The sequence below is a fragment of the Ahaetulla prasina genome, chromosome 3, assembly GCF_028640845.1.
Source record: "Ahaetulla prasina isolate Xishuangbanna chromosome 3, ASM2864084v1, whole genome shotgun sequence".
Taxonomy (NCBI): domain Eukaryota; kingdom Metazoa; phylum Chordata; class Lepidosauria; order Squamata; family Colubridae; genus Ahaetulla; species Ahaetulla prasina.
The window spans coordinates 115,761,976-115,780,261 of record NC_080541.1 but is presented as its reverse complement, the minus strand read 5'-3'; the positions used below and the strand labels follow the sequence as shown (position 1 = coordinate 115,780,261).

General features: G+C 36.1%; 1 protein-coding gene across 2 annotated transcripts in view; it reads left to right on the top strand.

Moving 5' to 3' along the window:
- Window positions 1-18,286, top strand: part of LOC131194642 (mitotic-spindle organizing protein 2A-like) — a 62,089-nt gene that overhangs the window by 38,207 nt on the left and 5,596 nt on the right. The window lies entirely within an intron of this gene.

The following is an 18,286-nucleotide window of genomic DNA, read 5'->3' as shown; positions in this document are numbered from 1 at the left end:
AATCCAAGACTCTTCAATGCAGGATCTAAATATATATTCCAATTCCTGGCTGACTGCTTCAGCCCACAAATGGCCTTGTTCAATTTGTACACTGTGTTAGGCCTTTTACTTTCATACCCTGGTGCTTGAAAGATGTAAATTTGTTCCTCTAATTCAGCATTGAGGAATGCAGTGGTTATGTCAAAATGCCAAATTTTATGACACTGTGCCGCTGCCAACCCTATGCCAGCCTGATGCTTTCACTCTTTACAGTTGACGTGAATACCTCATCACAGTGCACACTTTTCATCTGTGAAAAACCTTGTACCACTAACCTGGCTTTATATTGTATCTCATTGTTGGGCAGTAGTTTCTTCTTGTATACCTACTTGCATCCTACAGCTTTGCTACCCTGTGGCAATGTCATAGATGTGAACATGTTATGTTCAACCATGGATTTCATTACTTTATCCATGGCTTCTTTCCACTTTATTTGTTCAATTTTAGGTAATGCCAATACTTCCTTATAGTTTCTTGGCTCAGACCAGACATTACATTTTAACTTTACTAGCAGAATACTTGTCAGGTGGAATCCCCTTGTTCCATTGCTCTGATCTGCATGGCATTGACTGTTCCTGTGTTTCAACCCTTTCTTGCTTCATATCTTTTTCAGTTTCTCCTCCCTGAATGCTGACATCACTAAGTGAGTTATTGTCACTAAGTGAGTTACCATCACTAAATGGATCACCATCACTAAGTGAATCATTCCAAAAATTTGCATCAATTCTGTTCCAATTTTGCTCTGCAAAAAAAAGCCAACCTGGAAATCACTATTTTTTTGCTCCCGTCATTAAAACAATAGCTTTTTGAACCTGGCTCATAGCCCATAAACCTGAGCTTTTTATCCTTTGGTTGTCCCTTTCTTCTAACTGCCTTTGGAATATGCACCCATGCATTACTTCCAAAAACTCTTAAATGTGCCAGAGATGGTTTTCTCCCATATAGCACTGCATATGGAATATCATTTATGGAGGAACTCCACAGCCTATTAATTAAATAGTTAGCAGTCAACATGGCTTCACCCCATTATGACCTGCTCAGACCAGAATCCTCCAGCAGTGAGTCCTTCATTGTCTGCAAGACTCCATTCTGCCTCTCAACAACACCATTCTCAGCTGCTGTGTACGGATTTGTGAATCTGTGCTTTATTCCTTATTGTCCCAGCCATTATTGAAAACTTCTTGTCATGAATTCTGAACCTTTGTCAGTCTGCAACTGACATACCTGCTGTTTATACCTTCTTTCCACAAAGCTTACCCATTGCTTAAATTTCTGTAGCACCTCTATTTTATTATTTAGTAAATAGCAAAACCCAAACCTGCTGTAGTCATCTACAATGACCAGAGCATACTTTGCTCCTCCCAAACTGGCTTACATTGATCCAACCAAATCTGCATGTACCAGCTCTAGAGCTCTTGTTGTCTGCCTTGTGCTACACTTGCTTACTGGGAATACTTTGGACTTTGATGACTTGCATACTGCACAGTCCAAGTATACCTTACATCCCTTTAAATTTATTCCATCTGCAAACTGGTCCATCCTTTGCAAAACTCTGAAGCTGGCATGGCCAAGCTTCCTGTGCAAGAGATGCACATATGAATCATGTTTTGGTACATTTCCAAATGTTTGTCCACATTGAACCTTTTGTCCCTTCAACACAAAAAGATTACCCTCTTTTATGCCCTGTGAACATACATTCCCATTTTTCTTTATGAGACACCTCCCATTTGCAAATATGGTTTCAAATCCTTGCTTGTCTAAACTAGAGACACTCAGCAAATTATACTCCATTTCAGGCACACATAATACATCCTTAAACCTTGTTTCCAAATATGGAATTTGCACACTGCCTCTTCCAATGACTTTAGCCTTCTGGCCATTTGCCAAGGCTACTGTATTTCCAGCAGCTGGATCCAACCTGTAAAACAATTTAAAATTGTTAACAATTGTTTGACTTGCCCCACTGTCAATCAACTATTTGTCTCTGCTATTGCAACAGCTAGCTCTTGCAACAGCAATCTGTTCATCTTGTAATTGCCCTTGTAAATAATTCTTGTCTTGCAAATAACTTCTTCCTTGCAAATGGTTTGTCCTTTGCAAATAGTCTTTCTTTAAATGTGTTGTTTCACCACAAATAAAGCACATCTGTTGTTGGGCTTTCTGTTTTCCAATCTTTGCTGGCTGTAATCTGATATCTTCTGCTGCTACTTATCTCTTTGGAAACCTCCAGTCTATTGCTAGGCTCCCTGGAGTCAGCCAGTCTATGGAATTTTCCATTCTTTTCACTCTGCTCCTTGGGTTCCCACCTCAGGAATTCTTCTTCATAGCTCTTTCTATAATGGCATTTGTTCTCCTCCGCAATCAAATAAGCCTTTAAGGCCTCCAAACTTAACTCCTGCTCTGGTTTGTACTCAGAAACTGCAAAAACAATGTCCCATGTTTCAGCAAGGCTATTTAACACTAGCAGCACTTTCTGGGACTCGGGAAACTGCAATCCATGCTGTTCCAACTCCACAAATAAAGTTTGCATTTGTACAAAATGCTGTTCCACAGATTCTCCTGGTTGCAAATAGGCTCGGTATAATTTTCTTGATAATTGAACTATATTGCATGCTGACACACTTACATGCACATTTCTTTATTTCAGCCAGACCTCCTTTACAGTATTTAAATCAGCTACCTTGATAAACTGTTCATCCTCTAAACTCAGGATAATATAAGCCATTGCTTTATCATGCTGCCTCTGATCTGCAGCTGCTAAGAGTGCCTGTTGTGGATTTACAACAATATCCCACAGCTCCTTAGCCTTCAGGAAACATTCCATCTTTGCAGCCCAAATAATATAGTTCTTCTGTCCCAAAAGAGGCAGAGAGCTTTCCTTAAATGAAACAGCCATCCTGCAAAAACCTTTTCTCGGCCTTGTTTCTCACACAGGCAGTCCTTCAGCTTAATTACAATTCAGTCTTCTGTGTGCTCTGGGCCCATAACCTGTCAGAGTTTCTTCAAAAATCAAATCCAGAAGCATACACAAATAACTGAATCATTAACTTCCTTATATTCATAACAACACAAAGTATTTACAGTACCAATAGTTGATTCTTCAGCTCAGATCAGCAGACATGTTAACACACACAGAGTACAGCAGAGCTTAACACACACACTGGTTGGTTTCAGTTTCTCTTTACAGAATTGGAAGCTGCAGATTAATACACGCCCTGGCTTCAATCTGTCTCAGCTCCCAATTGGCTGATTTAGTTGCTATCCCTATTCATTGGCTGACCTTATTACCATGTCTTCCCAGTCATGAATATTCTGACACTCCTTCCTTCATGACTGCAGTAGACATAAAATCAAATTACAATATTCTTCAGATACCTCTATTTGAAGATCCATGTTCACATTTCCCTTCAAATACCTGAGAACCCTTTTACTGTGATACATCCACAAATGCTAATAGCCGACAATCCCCACCTTTAACTTTCCAGTGTATATGCAACCATCAGCCTTGCAACTCTTGAATCCAAGACTCTTCAATGCAGGATCTAAATATATATTCCAATTCCTGGCTGACTGCTTCAGCCCACAAATGGCCTTGTTCAATTTGTACACTGTGTTAGGCCTTTTACTTTCATACCCTGGTGCTTGAAAGATGTAAATTTGTTCCTCTAATTCAGCATTGAGGAATGCAGTGGTTATGTCAAAATGCCAAATTTTATGACACTGTGCCGCTGCCAACCCTATGCCAGCCTGATGCTTTCACTCTTTACAGTTGACGTGAATACCTCATCACAGTGCACACTTTTCATCTGTGAAAAACCTTGTACCACTAACCTGGCTTTATATTGTATCTCATTGTTGGGCAGTAGTTTCTTCTTGTATACCTACTTGCATCCTACAGCTTTGCTACCCTGTGGCAATGTCATAGATGTGAACATGTTATGTTCAACCATGGATTTCATTACTTTATCCATGGCTTCTTTCCACTTTATTTGTTCAATTTTAGGTAATGCCAATACTTCCTTATAGTTTCTTGGCTCAGACCAGACATTACACATTTTAACTTTACTAGCAGAATACTTGTCAGGTGGAATCCCCTTGTTCCATTGCTCTGATCTGCATGGCATTGACTGTTCCTGTGTTTCAACCCTTTCTTGCTTCATATCTTTTTCAGTTTCTCCTCCCTGAATGCTGACATCACTAAGTGAGTTATTGTCACTAAGTGAGTTACCATCACTAAATGGATCACCATCACTAAGTGAATCATTCCAAAAATTTGCATCAATTCTGTTCCAATTTTGCTCTGCAAAAAAAAGCCAACCTGGAAATCACTATTTTTTTGCTCCCGTCATTAAAACAATAGCTTTTTGAACCTGGCTCATAGCCCATAAACCTGAGCTTTTTATCCTTTGGTTGTCCCTTTCTTCTAACTGCCTTTGGAATATGCACCCATGCATTACTTCCAAAAACTCTTAAATGTGCCAGAGATGGTTTTCTCCCATATAGCACTGCATATGGAATATCATTTATGGAGGAACTCCACAGCCTATTAATTAAATAGTTAGCAGTCAACATGGCTTCACCCCATTATGACCTGCTCAGACCAGAATCCTCCAGCAGTGAGTCCTTCATTGTCTGCAAGACTCCATTCTGCCTCTCAACAACACCATTCTCAGCTGCTGTGTACGGATTTGTGAATCTGTGCTTTATTCCTTATTGTCCCAGCCATTATTGAAAACTTCTTGTCATGAATTCTGAACCTTTGTCAGTCTGCAACTGACATACCTGCTGTTTATACCTTCTTTCCACAAAGCTTACCCATTGCTTAAATTTCTGTAGCACCTCTATTTTACTCTTCAGTAAATAGCAGAACTCAAACCTGCTGTAGTCATCTACAATAACCAGCGCATACTTTGCTCCTCCCAAACTGGCTTGCATTGGCCCAACCAAATCTGCATGTACCAGCTCTAGAGCTCTTGTTGTCTGCCTTGTGCTATACTTGCTTACTGGGAATGCCTTGGACTTTGATGATTTGCATACCGTACAATCCAAATATTCCTTACATCCCTTTAATCCTTCTGCAAACTGGTCCATCCTTTGTAAAACTCTGAAGCTGGCATGACCAAGCTTCCTGTGCAAGAGATGAACACATGATGTGGTACATTTCCAAATGTTTGTACACATTGAACCTTTTGTCCCTGCAACACATAAATATTATCCTCTTTTATGCCCTGTGCATATACATTCCCATTTCTCCTTATGAGACACCTCCCATTTGCAAATGTGGTCCCAAATCCTTGCTTGTCTAAACTAGAGACACTCAGCAAATTATACTCCATTTCAGGCACACATAATATATCATTAAACCTTGTTTCGAAATATGGAATTTGCACAGTGCCTCTTCCAATGACTTTAGCCTTCTGGCTATTTGCCAATGCTACTGCATTTCCAGCAACTGAATCCAACCTGTAAAACAATTTAGAATTGTTAACAATTGTTTGGCTTGCCCCACTGTCAGTCAACCATTTGTCTCTGCTATTGCAACAACTCTTGCAACAGCAATCTGTTCATCTTGCAATCCTTGCAAATAGTTCTTGTCTTGGAAATAATTTCTTCCTTGCAAATGGTTTGTCCTTTGCAAACAGTCTTTCTTTAGATGTGTTGTTTCATCACAAATAAAACACATCCGTTGTTGGGCTTTCTGTTTTCCATCTTTGCAGCCCAAATAATATAGTTCTTCTGTCCCAAACGAGGCAGAGAGCTTTCCTTAAATTCAATAGCCATCCTGCAAAAACCTTTTATCTGCCTTTTTTCTCTTTTTAAACACAGGCAGTTTTTCAGCTTAATTACAATTCAGTCTTCTGTGTGCTCTGGGCCCATAACCTGTCAGAGTTTCTTGCAAAAATCAAATCCAGAAGCACACACAGATAACTGGATCATTAACTTCTTTATATTCATAATAACACATAAAGTATATTTACAATACCAACAGTAGTTCTTCAGCTCAGACCAGCAGACATGTTCACGCACAGAGTACAGCAGAGCTTAACACACACACTGGTTGGTTTCAGTTTCTCTTTACAGAATTGGAAGCTGCAGATTAATACACGCCCTGGCTTCAATCTGTCTCAGCTCCCAATTGGCTGATTTAGTTGCTATCCCTATTCATTGGCTGACCTTATTACCATGTCTTCCCAGTCATGAATATTTTGACAACATTCAATAGACTTCTGTAGTTCCCATAACAATACGCATATATATTAGGTTACAGTCTATCATTATTCAATTATTCCACCTATTTCTCATTAATTTCATTTTATCAAATGAAAATACAATACATTAATTTCCCTTTATTTCTATCACTTATTCTAGCTTTTAATCATATCACCCTATATTAAAAAAACTTTCTCTCCTGTCTAACTTTTAACCATGTCAGCTGCCTACAAAAAGAGGGGAAAAAAGAAGAGAGAAAGAGAGGGAGGGAAGAAAGGACAATTCAAAACAGCAACTGAGAAAAGGAATCATCCATGCATCATCTCTTGTTTCCTTATACTTTAATTGCTATGCTTTAAAAGAAAGAAGGGGAAAAGGAAAAACAAGTCAAAAACGACAATAAATAAAAAAAAGAAAGAATCTACCCATTGTCTCTTGCCCACTTTGATACTTCAATTGCTATGCCTTTTCTTTTAACTTGCCTCCCCCATTCTTCTCTTAAGTCTCCATCTATATCTATTTCTTGGATGTCCAGTCTAGGTATTTCTCCCACCTCTACCCTCTTCCATTGCCTATTTTCTAAAGTTTTTACCGAGGCCCCTGCCTCCCTTTCAAGCATATCTTCCAACTCCCTTAATGTTTTCCCCCTGGTTTAATTCATCAGTCATTATTATTTTCATTATAATCTCCTCTTTGTCTTCTTCATTCTTTATTTCTTCTTTTGACTCCTCTTTTCCTGGGCATCTTGGTCTGTAGTCATCATCCTTTGTATAGTGTTTTCCATTTTTTCCGATATCCTTAAATCCTTTGTCCATAATGTCTTTTATATTTTGAAAAAGCAGATCCATCTCCTGGAAAATTCCACTCATCTCTCCTTCTTCAGTATCTTATATTTTTTTTTTTAAAGTTGATTGTTATTCAACAGTCCAAGAATTATTTATCTGGTCTTTAAACTTCAAGGAGTACACTAGCCCCAATTCTTTATATCTCATATGTTAACACTTAGTTCCATTCGAATAGTCCCAGAGGTTATCAAAAAACCCTTTACATCCTCTTTGCAAATTCTATCCTCTAATATGGTGTTCAAGTGTCTTTTTAATTAAAACACTTCCTTGTAGTTTCCTCTTTCGTCAGGAGGTGGCACTCTCCCTTTAAATTTCAGTTTACTAGTTACTAGTCCATTGTCATTTGAGTTATACAGCAAATAAAAAAGCAGAGTAAGTTTTATACATAGATAATTTCAATGTTTAAGAAATACCTTCCGGGCTTCCGGTGGCGCCACCTCTTCGCTGAGCTCCTAATTACGGGGCTCCGTACTGAACATCGTAAAAGCCAGGAAAAGCCGGCTTTAATCTCTTTCCCTGGATGAAAGGGAAAAGATAAGAGCTGCAGGGAAGTGTTGGTAGACCTCCCCAGGGGCTTTGTTTTTAATTAAGCAGAGTCCTGAAGGGTCGACGGTCCCATAAATATTCCTGCCATGCTCCGACTTCAGTGTGTGCCTGCAAAAGCAGGAAAAGAAGAAAGTGTCCATCTCTGCTAATTGTCTTATCTTTATGGATCTCTTTAAGCAGACGGAATGAGTGCGAGCGAACAATTACTGGATTGCAAGTATTTTTGATCTCCTGACTTCTACCTTTTAAAAAAGAGAAACTTTTTTTTTCTTTGTTTTAATTGACTCTTAAAGATGGCGCCTGAAAGGAGTGAAAGTACGAATGGAATTTCAAAACAGCCTGTGTAACTAAGAAGATAAGAAATGTTATGTGTGGATTTTAATGAAGTGAAGTGAGCTCTCCTATACTTAAAGGGAAAAGAAGAGAGAAAGAGAGGGAGGGAAGAAAGGACAATTCAAAACAGCAACTGAGAAAAGGAATCATCCATGCATCATCTCTTGTTTCCTTATACTTTAATTGCTATGCTTTAAAAGAAAGAAGGGGAAAAGGAAAAACAAGTCAAAAACGACAATAAATAAAAAAAAGAAAGAATCTACCCATTGTCTCTTGCCCACTTTGATACTTCAATTGCTATGCCTTTTCTTTTAACTTGCCTCCCCCATTCTTCTCTTAAGTCTCCATCTATATCTATTTCTTGGATGTCCAGTCTAGGTATTTCTCCCACCTCTACCCTCTTCCATTGCCTATTTTCTAAAGTTTTTACGAGGCCCTGCCTCCCTTTCAAGCATATCTTCCAACTCCCTTAATGTTTTCCCCCTGGTTTAATTCATCAGTCATTATTATTTTCATTATAATCTCCTCTTTGTCTTCTTCATTCTTTATTTCTTCTTTTGACTCCTCTTTTCCTGGGCATCTTGGTCTGTAGTCATCATCCTTTGTATAGTGTTTTCCATTTTTTCCGATATCCTTAAATCCTTTGTCCATAATGTCTTTTATATTTTGAAAAAGCAGATCCATCTCCTGGAAAATTCCACTCATCTCTCCTTCTTCAGTATCTTATATTTTTTTTTTTAAAGTTGATTGTTATTCAACAGTCCAAGAATTATTTATCTGGTCTTTAAACTTCAAGGAGTACACTAGCCCCAATTCTTTATATCTCATATGTTAACACTTAGTTCCATTCGAATAGTCCCAGAGGTTATCAAAAAACCCTTTACATCCTCTTTGCAAATTCTATCCTCTAATATGGTGTTCAAGTGTCTTTTTAATTAAAACACTTCCTTGTAGTTTCCTCTTTCGTCAGGAGGTGGCACTCTCCCTTTAAATTTCAGTTTACTAGTTACTAGTCCATTGTCATTTGAGTTATACAGCAAATAAAAAAGCAGAGTAAGTTTTATACATAGATAATTTCAATGTTTAAGAAATACCTTCCGGGCTTCCGGTGGCGCCACCTCTTCGCTGAGCTCCTAATTACGGGGCTCCGTACTGAACATCGTAAAAGCCAGGAAAAGCCGGCTTTAATCTCTTTCCCTGGATGAAAGGGAAAAGATAAGAGCTGCAGGGAAGTGTTGGTAGACCTCCCCAGGGGCTTTGTTTTTAATTAAGCAGAGTCCTGAAGGGTCGACGGTCCCATAAATATTCCTGCCATGCTCCGACTTCAGTGTGTGCCTGCAAAAGCAGGAAAAGAAGAAAGTGTCCATCTCTGCTAATTGTCTTATCTTTATGGATCTCTTTAAGCAGACGGAATGAGTGCGAGCGAACAATTACTGGATTGCAAGTATTTTTGATCTCCTGACTTCTACCTTTTAAAAAAGAGAAACTTTTTTTTCTTTGTTTTAATTGACTCTTAAAGATGGCGCCTGAAAGGGAGTGAAAGTGACGAATGGAATTTCAAACAGCCTGTGTAACTAAGAAGATAAGAAATGTTATGTGTGGATTTTAATGAAGTGAAGTGAGCTCTCCTATACTTAAAGGGGAAAGAAGTTTCTAGACTTATATTTTGTGAATTTTAAAAACTGAAATGGCTACTAAACCACCTAAGACTGGGGGTAGAAGGGGTTCTGAACCAGCTTTAGAAGATCTGATTAAAGAGCAAGGGAAAGTGTCTGAAGAAAGGTTTAAGGAGATTATGGATAATAATGAGAAAATAAGAGAAGAAATAAAAGAGAATAATAAAAAAATAAGAGAAGATATCTTGATGGCTTTTCAAGGTTTGGCAAAAAGACTGGAGGTGGTGGAGGAGGAGGTGCAAGAAATTGTTCAGTCAAATCAACAAATAGAAAATAGAATGGGGGGAATGCAAATCAAATTGGATAAAAATGAAGATCAAGTGGTGGTGATGCAGTATAGAATGATGGAAGGAGCTCTGAGAATTAGGGGTTTGAATGAGGAGAAAGGGGAAGATTTAAAAAAAATTTTATCAGAAGCTCTGGCTGAATTTATTGAACTTGATCCACAAGAGGTTGCTTATCAAATTGACAAAATTTATAGAGTTAATTCTTGGATTGCTAGGCAAAAGAAACTTCCTAGAGACATTGTGGTTTATTTTTTGAAAAGAACAGTGAGGAATCAAATTTTGCAAGTTGCTTTTCAGAAAAACTTGAAAATAGGAGAACAGGAGTTGAAGGTTTTGAAAGAGATTCCTCCCAAGATGTTAAGGGATAGAAAGGACTTTACATTTTTTACACAAGAACTTAAGAAATACCAGATTCAATTTAGATGGGAGGTTCCAGTTGGTTTGACAGTGTATTATCAAGGAAGGAGATATCGTATTGACACAGTGCTTAAGGCCAAAGATTTTCTTTCTACAGTGCTGAAACTTGAAATAGAAATAATAGAAAAAAGAATTCAAGAGACTCAAATGGGTGTGGAAGCTGAGGTGATTCCAGTGATGTTACCATCAGAGGAACAACCACAAGAACAAAGACTGACGAGGGGAGCCCTTAGCGTAAAGAAAAGGAGCAACAAACTCAAAGTAAAGTTCAGGATTCTGCTACAGAAGCAGTGGGAGGAGCACGGCCGAAGATACGGGAGGACGATCTTCAGTTGATTGCTCAAAAGCTTCAGCAGGCCAGTAATGGCAAATAAAATCTTGACTTGGAATGTCAATGGTTTGAATTCAGCTCAGAAGAGAAGAAAATATTTCATTATTTGAAACAATTTAAAATGATGTTATTTGCTTACAAGAAAGCATATTAAATTATCAGATCAAAAGTACCTAATAAACTCAAAGTTAGGTAAACATTTTGTTGCTTCAGCTTTGGAGAAAAAACATGGCATAGTGGTTTATTTGAGAAAAGATATACCAGCCAAGTTAATAGAGGCAGATATTCACGGAAGATATATTGCTATTGAACTTACAATAGAAACAAAAAGGACTCTCTTGTTTGGTATATATGCACCCAATCAGCAACAAGAAAAATTTTATAGAATGTTATATGATAAGTTGATTCTATGGGATTATAAATCGTGCATTATATTGGGAGATTGGAATGGAGTAATAGATACACGAAAGGACAAGAGAATTTCTTCCAAGAAGATACCTGCACATGCAAAGCTGCCTAAATCCTTTTTGATATGATAGAAGATTTTGAGTTAAGAGATGTATGGAGACTGCGAATTTGGAGGAAAGAGACTATACTTTTTTCTCTGATAGGCATCAATCCTTCTCACGTATTGATTTTATTTTAATTTCTAATGATTTGCTTTTTAGGGTGAAGAAAACTAAGATATTTCCAAGATGTTTGTCTGATCATAGTCCTGTTTGGATGGAATTGCAATATGGAAAAGAGGGTAGAAGAACTTGGAGATTAAATGAAAATTTGTTTAGATATCAGGATAATGTAAATCAATGTAAAAAGCAGATGAAAGAATTTTTTGATTATAATTTGAATAATGAAACATCGATAGAAATGGTTTGGGACGCCAGTAAAGCTTTTATGAGAGGTGTATTAATATATCTTAATAATAGACAGAGAAATAAGCAACAAAGACAGCGTAGGTATCTAGAAGAGGAAATTTATAAGAAACAATTATTAATACATAATCCACATGATCAAAAACTTAAAGATGCAATAAAGCTACTACAGAATCAATTTAATATGATAATGGCTGATCAGGTGGCAACAAATATACAATATGCCAAACATAATACTTTTTGTAACGCAAATAGACCTGGTAGGTGGTTAGCATATACTTTAAGGAAAAGACAAAAACAACGTACTATAGAAAAAATAGAATACAAAGGCAAAGAGAGATATCAACAGGATGAAATTAAAAAAGCTTTTTTAGAATATTATACAAATTTATATCTTAAAGATAATATATTGAATAGGGATATTGATAATTATTTGAAGGAATATAAGGTTAAAAATTTAAGAAATTATTTTGGTAATTAAACAATTAAAAATGGGGAAATCTCCTGGTACGGATGGGCTCACAGTTAGTTATTATAGGAATTTACAGGATGAGATGTTAGGTCCACTTAAGGAATTATTTAATCAGATACAACTAGGAGAATTCCCCTCATGGAGAACCTCTTTTATTTCATTGATACCAAAAGAGGAACAGGATTGTTCTAAACCTGGGAACTATAGGCCAATCTCACTTTTAAATAATGATTATAAGATTTTTGTTAAAATAATAGCTAATAGATTAATGTTGATTCTGCAGCGAAGAATTCATAATGATCAATCTGGATTTATAAAAGGGAGACAGATGAGGAATAATGTTAGGCAGATTGTTAATTTACTGGAGTACTTAGAAAAGAAAAATTTTATTCCAGCAGCATTTATTTTCTCGATGCAGAGAAAGCTTTTGATCGATTGCATTGGGATTTTTATTTAAATTAATAGAAAAGATGCAATTTGGAGATGGTTTTTAAGAATAATTAGGGCAATTTATGGAGAGCAAACAGCACAGATTATAATCAATGGTAGCTTAACAGAACCTTTTAAGATTGCGAAAGGAACAAGACAGGGATGTCCTTTATCACCATTATTGTTTATTTTAACTCTAGAACCATTATTGGATAAAATACGAGAAGTAAAGGAGATAGAGGGAATTAGAGTTAGACAATATGAATATAAACTAAGAGCTTTTGCAGATGATTTGGTGATTACTTTAACAAACCCTATAAATTCTAATAAATCTTTGTTGGAAATAATTGATCAATATGGGAATGTTTCAGGGTTTAAGGTAAATCAGAAAAGGACAAAAGTGATAATAAAAAATATGGCCAGACAACAGAAAGAAAAACTAGAGGAAATAACAGGATTTGAAATTGTAAAGAAGGTTAAGTACTTAGGGGTTTATATTACATCATCAAATGTGAAATTGTATAAGAATAACTATGAGGTTTTATGGCAAAAAGTTCAGAAGGAGTTGATTGTTTGGAAAAAATTGCAATTATCTTTGCTGGGGAGAATTGCTGCTATTAAAATGAATGTTTTACCTAGATTTTTATTCCTCTTTCAGATGATACCAATAATTAAGAAAGATAAGAATCTTGAGGAATGGCAGAAGGGAATTAACAAATTCATATGGGAAGATAAAAAAGCTAGGGTTAAAATGAAAATAATTCAAGATTCTCGGGAAAGGGAGGTTTAAAATGCCTAATTTTAAATTATATTATGAAGCAGCTGCTCTCTCTGCAATAAGTGATTGGTTTAATTTAACAGAGGACAGAATTTTGAATATAGAAGGTTATGATTTGCTATATGGATGGCATGCATATTTAATTTATGACAAGAAAGTGGATAATGCCTTTAAAAATCATGTGCTAAGAAATGCCCTTCTGTGTTTGGAAAAATACTCTTATAAACTAAATTATAAGGTTCCTATATGGGCAAGTCCTAGACATACAATAGAAAATATAAATATAGAACAGAATCAGGAAATGATTACATATAAAGATCTTTTGTATACTGAAAGAGGTAATTTGCAGTTAAAATCTCTGCAAGTATTAAGAGAGGAAGGGAAAAATTATACTTGGTTTCAATATGAGCAACTACGTGCTAGATGGAAGGGGATCAGAAAATTGGTATAGAGCAGAACGAGGGAAATTTGGTAAAGCAAATTAGAAATCAGTCTCAGGAGCATATAAAGAGATTGTATAATGTGTTACTTGAAATAGATTCTGAAAGGGACTTGGTAAAGGACTGTATGATAAAGTGGGCACAAAATTTTCAGGAGCCAATATTATTGGAAACTTGGGGAAAAATTTGGGTTAGAAATGTTAAATTCACGCAGGCACAGAATCTGAGGGAAAATTTTTATAAAATGTTTTATAGATGGCATCTAGATCCTAAAAAATTATCGTGTATGTATCCAGATATGCAAGCAAAATGTTGGAGATGTAATTGTGATGACGCTACATATTTTCACATTTGGTGGACTTGTAAGGACATAAAGGCCTTTTGGATAAAAATTTGGTGGATTTTACAAAATGTTTTGAAAAAGAAGATAAAGTTCCTGCCGCAATTTTTCTTGTTGGGAATTATTACGGATTGTACAGTAATTGAGACTAAATTGATTTTAAATCTAATAACAGCAGCAAGATTACTAATAGGACAATACTGGAAGAAAAAAGAAGTATCTACAATAGAAGAATGGATATTGAAGGTTGCCAATTTGGCTGAGATGGCGAAGATATCAGCCTTTTTGAAAGACAATACGCAAGAAAGATACTTAAAGGAATGGAAAAAATGGATTGACTATATTCAACGTAGATATCAGATTAAGAGTTATCAGACTGTTTTTGAATGATTATGATGTATTATTCTTGATTGTTTTTGGGGGAAGTTAGGAATTGATGATTGTAGGGGTATAATTAAGTTGGGATGAAAATTTTTTAGCATGTGTTTGTTTTATTTTTAACTATACCTTGTGCCCGTTCCGGGAAGTCGGGGGGGGAGGGGGGTTGTGAAGGGAGGGGAGAGGAGGGGGGAAAGGGGAAAAAACATTTTGTAAAACTTTTTGAATAAAAAAAAAAAAAGAAATACCTTCCTAGTAGTGCTTCTTTCCAGTTTAAGAGTCTGTTTATCTCATAGTCTGCTGTTTATTCTCCTAGAGCTTTCATTTCCGGTTAGGTATTCCCCCCCCCCACACACACACACACACAAAAGTCCCAAAATGCTTAGGTGCCACTTTAACACTCAATTCTGGGCAAACAGTTCTAAATTATTTCTTGGGATTCAATTTAAGGCAAAAGGAAAATCCTCTCCCCCAGTTCCACCATGGCTCACCTTCTTCTCTCCTGCACCAGTCTTAGCTGTTATTCTCTGGTTGTCCCAGTTTTGCAACGGCCATCTTTAGGCTGCTTCTTCTTGCCGTGGCTGAGAGGGGAAAAAAAGCTGAAACTCTCCCCAAGCTCACAGGGTGCTCCTCTTTGCTTCACTGTTCCTTCAGGATGGCTTAGGCTCCCTCCAGAGCCCACCAACATGAAGAGCTCAGCACAGGGAAAATGGAGGCTCATTCCTCTGTTTCTGTATTACCGCAACGTCGACTGGAAGCCTATTTTTGGTTTTTCTTGCCTAAGTGTAAGACTTTACTTTTCTCACCACTGAATTGCATTTTGTTGGATAGAGCTTAATGTTCAAGTGTGCCAAGATCCTTCTGAATCTTGAGTCCATCATCAAAAGTATTAGCTATTCCCTCCAGCTTGGTATCGTCTATAAATTTGATGAGTTCCCCTTATATCTTCTCATCTAGATCATTTATGAAGATGTTGAAGAGTATATCCCTAAGACAAAACCTTATGGTACCCCGGTCATACTTCCATTCATGTAGTTGTAGTTCCATTGAGGACTACCTGTTGAGTGCAACATGGAGGTATTGTAGGTCAAAGAGGGCATTAGGTTTCATTCAGTCTTGATAAATTATGGAAAAACTGGAATGCTATCAGAAATTGGAAACAACTGCTAATAAATCTATGGATTTTTGAAATTACACTTGAAAGATAGTTAAGCTAGTGAACATTGTCACATCTTACAATAACACATTTCATAAATCAGTTATGTGTGTTAGCATATAAAATAATAGGGTTGGCCGGCCTTGGAGGTCTTCTAGTCCAACTCTCTGCTCGAGCAGGAGAGCCTATACCATGCTGGACAAATGATTGTCCAATCTCTTTTTGAAAGCCTCCAGAGATGATACCCACAACTTTTGGAAGCAAGCCATTCCACTGATTGATTTTTCTCACTGTCAGGAATTTTTTCCTTACAAAGAAATATTTTGAAAAAAATCAAATATCCAAGGTTTTCTCCAGCAAAACCAAAATGATACAGTTATAATAGTGAAATAAAATATATTTAAATTTCCCATATTTACTGATATAGGAATAGTCTGAATTGCAGTTTCTATTGTTGCTCATAAATTTAGCTTAAAGAGGTGTTTTGATGCTCCTTGGATTTCATCTGATATTTAATAATAATTAATTAAAATATTATTTTTATATTGATTGATGATATAAAATTTATATCTTGCTTTTCTAGTGTATGCACATCCCTCAGAATATTGTCATTTGAAAATGTATCCATCTCAATGTTCATCCCTGACCATAGATAATTTATGATACAATCAAATGTGTTCCATTCAAAATTTTATATTAGACATTTCATGAACCATAACATTGACCCACTATATAAGACCTAAAGTGTATACAAGTACACTAGAAACCAACCACTGTGAGGAATCTTCAAACTTGCTAGGTCTCTCTGCCATTGACTTTAAGCTGATTCCATTTGAACAAAACACTTTCTTAGAGAGTTTATTGTATTACAGATGGAAGTTTAGTTCTGCCACCTATAATTTCAATAGAGTTTTTAATCATGTAGTGTATTAATTAAACTCAGTTTGGTGTAGTGGTTCAGGCATCAGGCTGCAAATCAGGGAACCATGAAGTTCTAATCCCACCTTAGACATAAAGCCAGTTGGGTGACCTTGGGCCACACTGAACAAGTGCAATTTCTGTTTGTTTGCTTCTTTCAGTAGAAGTAGATAGCAGTAATGGGTTTCAAAAAATTTTTACTACCGGTTCTGTGGGCGTGGTTTGGTGAGCATGGCAGGGGAAGGATACTGTAAAATCTCCATTTCCTCCCGATCAGCTGGGACTCGGGAGGCACAGAATAGATGTGGGTGGGGCCAGTCAGAATTTTTACTACTGGTTCTCCGAACTACTCAAAATTTCTGCTACCGGTTCTCCAGAACTGGTCAGAACCTGCTAAAACCTGCCTCTGGTAGATAGGTATTTCAGAAGAACAGAATCAAGAAGAAAAGTATAAAAGATAAAAAAGGGAAAAAATTAAAAGCAATATACAATAGAGTAAAAAAAATGAAGAACATTTATTTAGTGCTGCAAACTTCAGAAAAATATTGAAATGCTTCATATAAACCAAGAGTTTTGGATTGTGGTAGCATTGAAATATAGTAAATAAATGCAAGCAAATATTGAATAATTAAAAATAATAGGCAGTATAATATGAATCATGTAATAATAAAAAGTTAACAAATGTTTTTTTGTATTCTAAATTCTATCCTTATTTAACAAATCAAATAAAAGCTATTATTGTAAAGCCTCCTGCTAAGAGAAACCTCATATCTGTATGTAGATCTAATTTGTGAATGGTTTCTAAGCTGAATTAAATTCTATATCCGACTTGATTCTCAAATGTAAGATTATTATATCCAAATATATAAAAGCACAGTTTTCAAGTTATGCATGCAAGTATTAGTATAAGAATCTTTTCCACTGATTAGAACCAGTAAAATAAAATAATTGATTGCAACTGTTGCTGCTACAAAAGACTAATAGTTCCATTCAGACATTATGTGCTCCAAAGCTTTTTGGAATTTCATTAATTCATTTATATTTCCTTTACTGTACAGAATTTATTGTGAATTTATCTATGAAGTAACAGATCTAGTTTGAAGGCATTATTTTTAATTCATGTTATAATTATTAAAGTATCTTTTTGCAGGGGGAATGTTATTTTGCACTACTGCATTTAATCAAAACAAAGCAGTACGATTAGCATACAAAGTATAGAGATATTTTAATTGCTGTACTACTTAGGGTCTAGTATACTTGTAATATGTGGTGTTTTTTATTGTAAACAAGTTAGCACTAAGTGTTCTGGGGCTCTGTTAGATTTGGAATGGATTAGACTGTGCTAAGATTGCAGCAATGGAGTCAGGGCCTTTCCTTTCCTTGAGCTGTAGCCTAAATTCTAGCTTCATTGCATATATTGTAGAGTATAGCTTTACAGATAATGCTCTTATTGTATAATATACCATTAAAGATAACTTTGAAATACATACATTGCAGATATGTTTTACAAAGATTAATATCATGCAGTGTCTTATTTGTGGCATTCTAAAATTATTTCGAAAAGGAAACAAATAGATAGAGTAGCTAGCTCCCATTTTTTCCTAAATACTTCAAGTTGTTTAGAACATCGTATTTCTTGTATATGGATCTATAGTTTTTCACTGTAGAAACTGCATGTATGTGAAATAACAAACCCTAAAAAACAGTAGTACTACCTGATGTAATAGCATTTAAAATATGTAAATATATTCGTTAGTTTATTTTTGTGTCTATAGCTATGTGGTGTTTCTAATTTGTTTCTGTGTCTCTCTTTGAATTA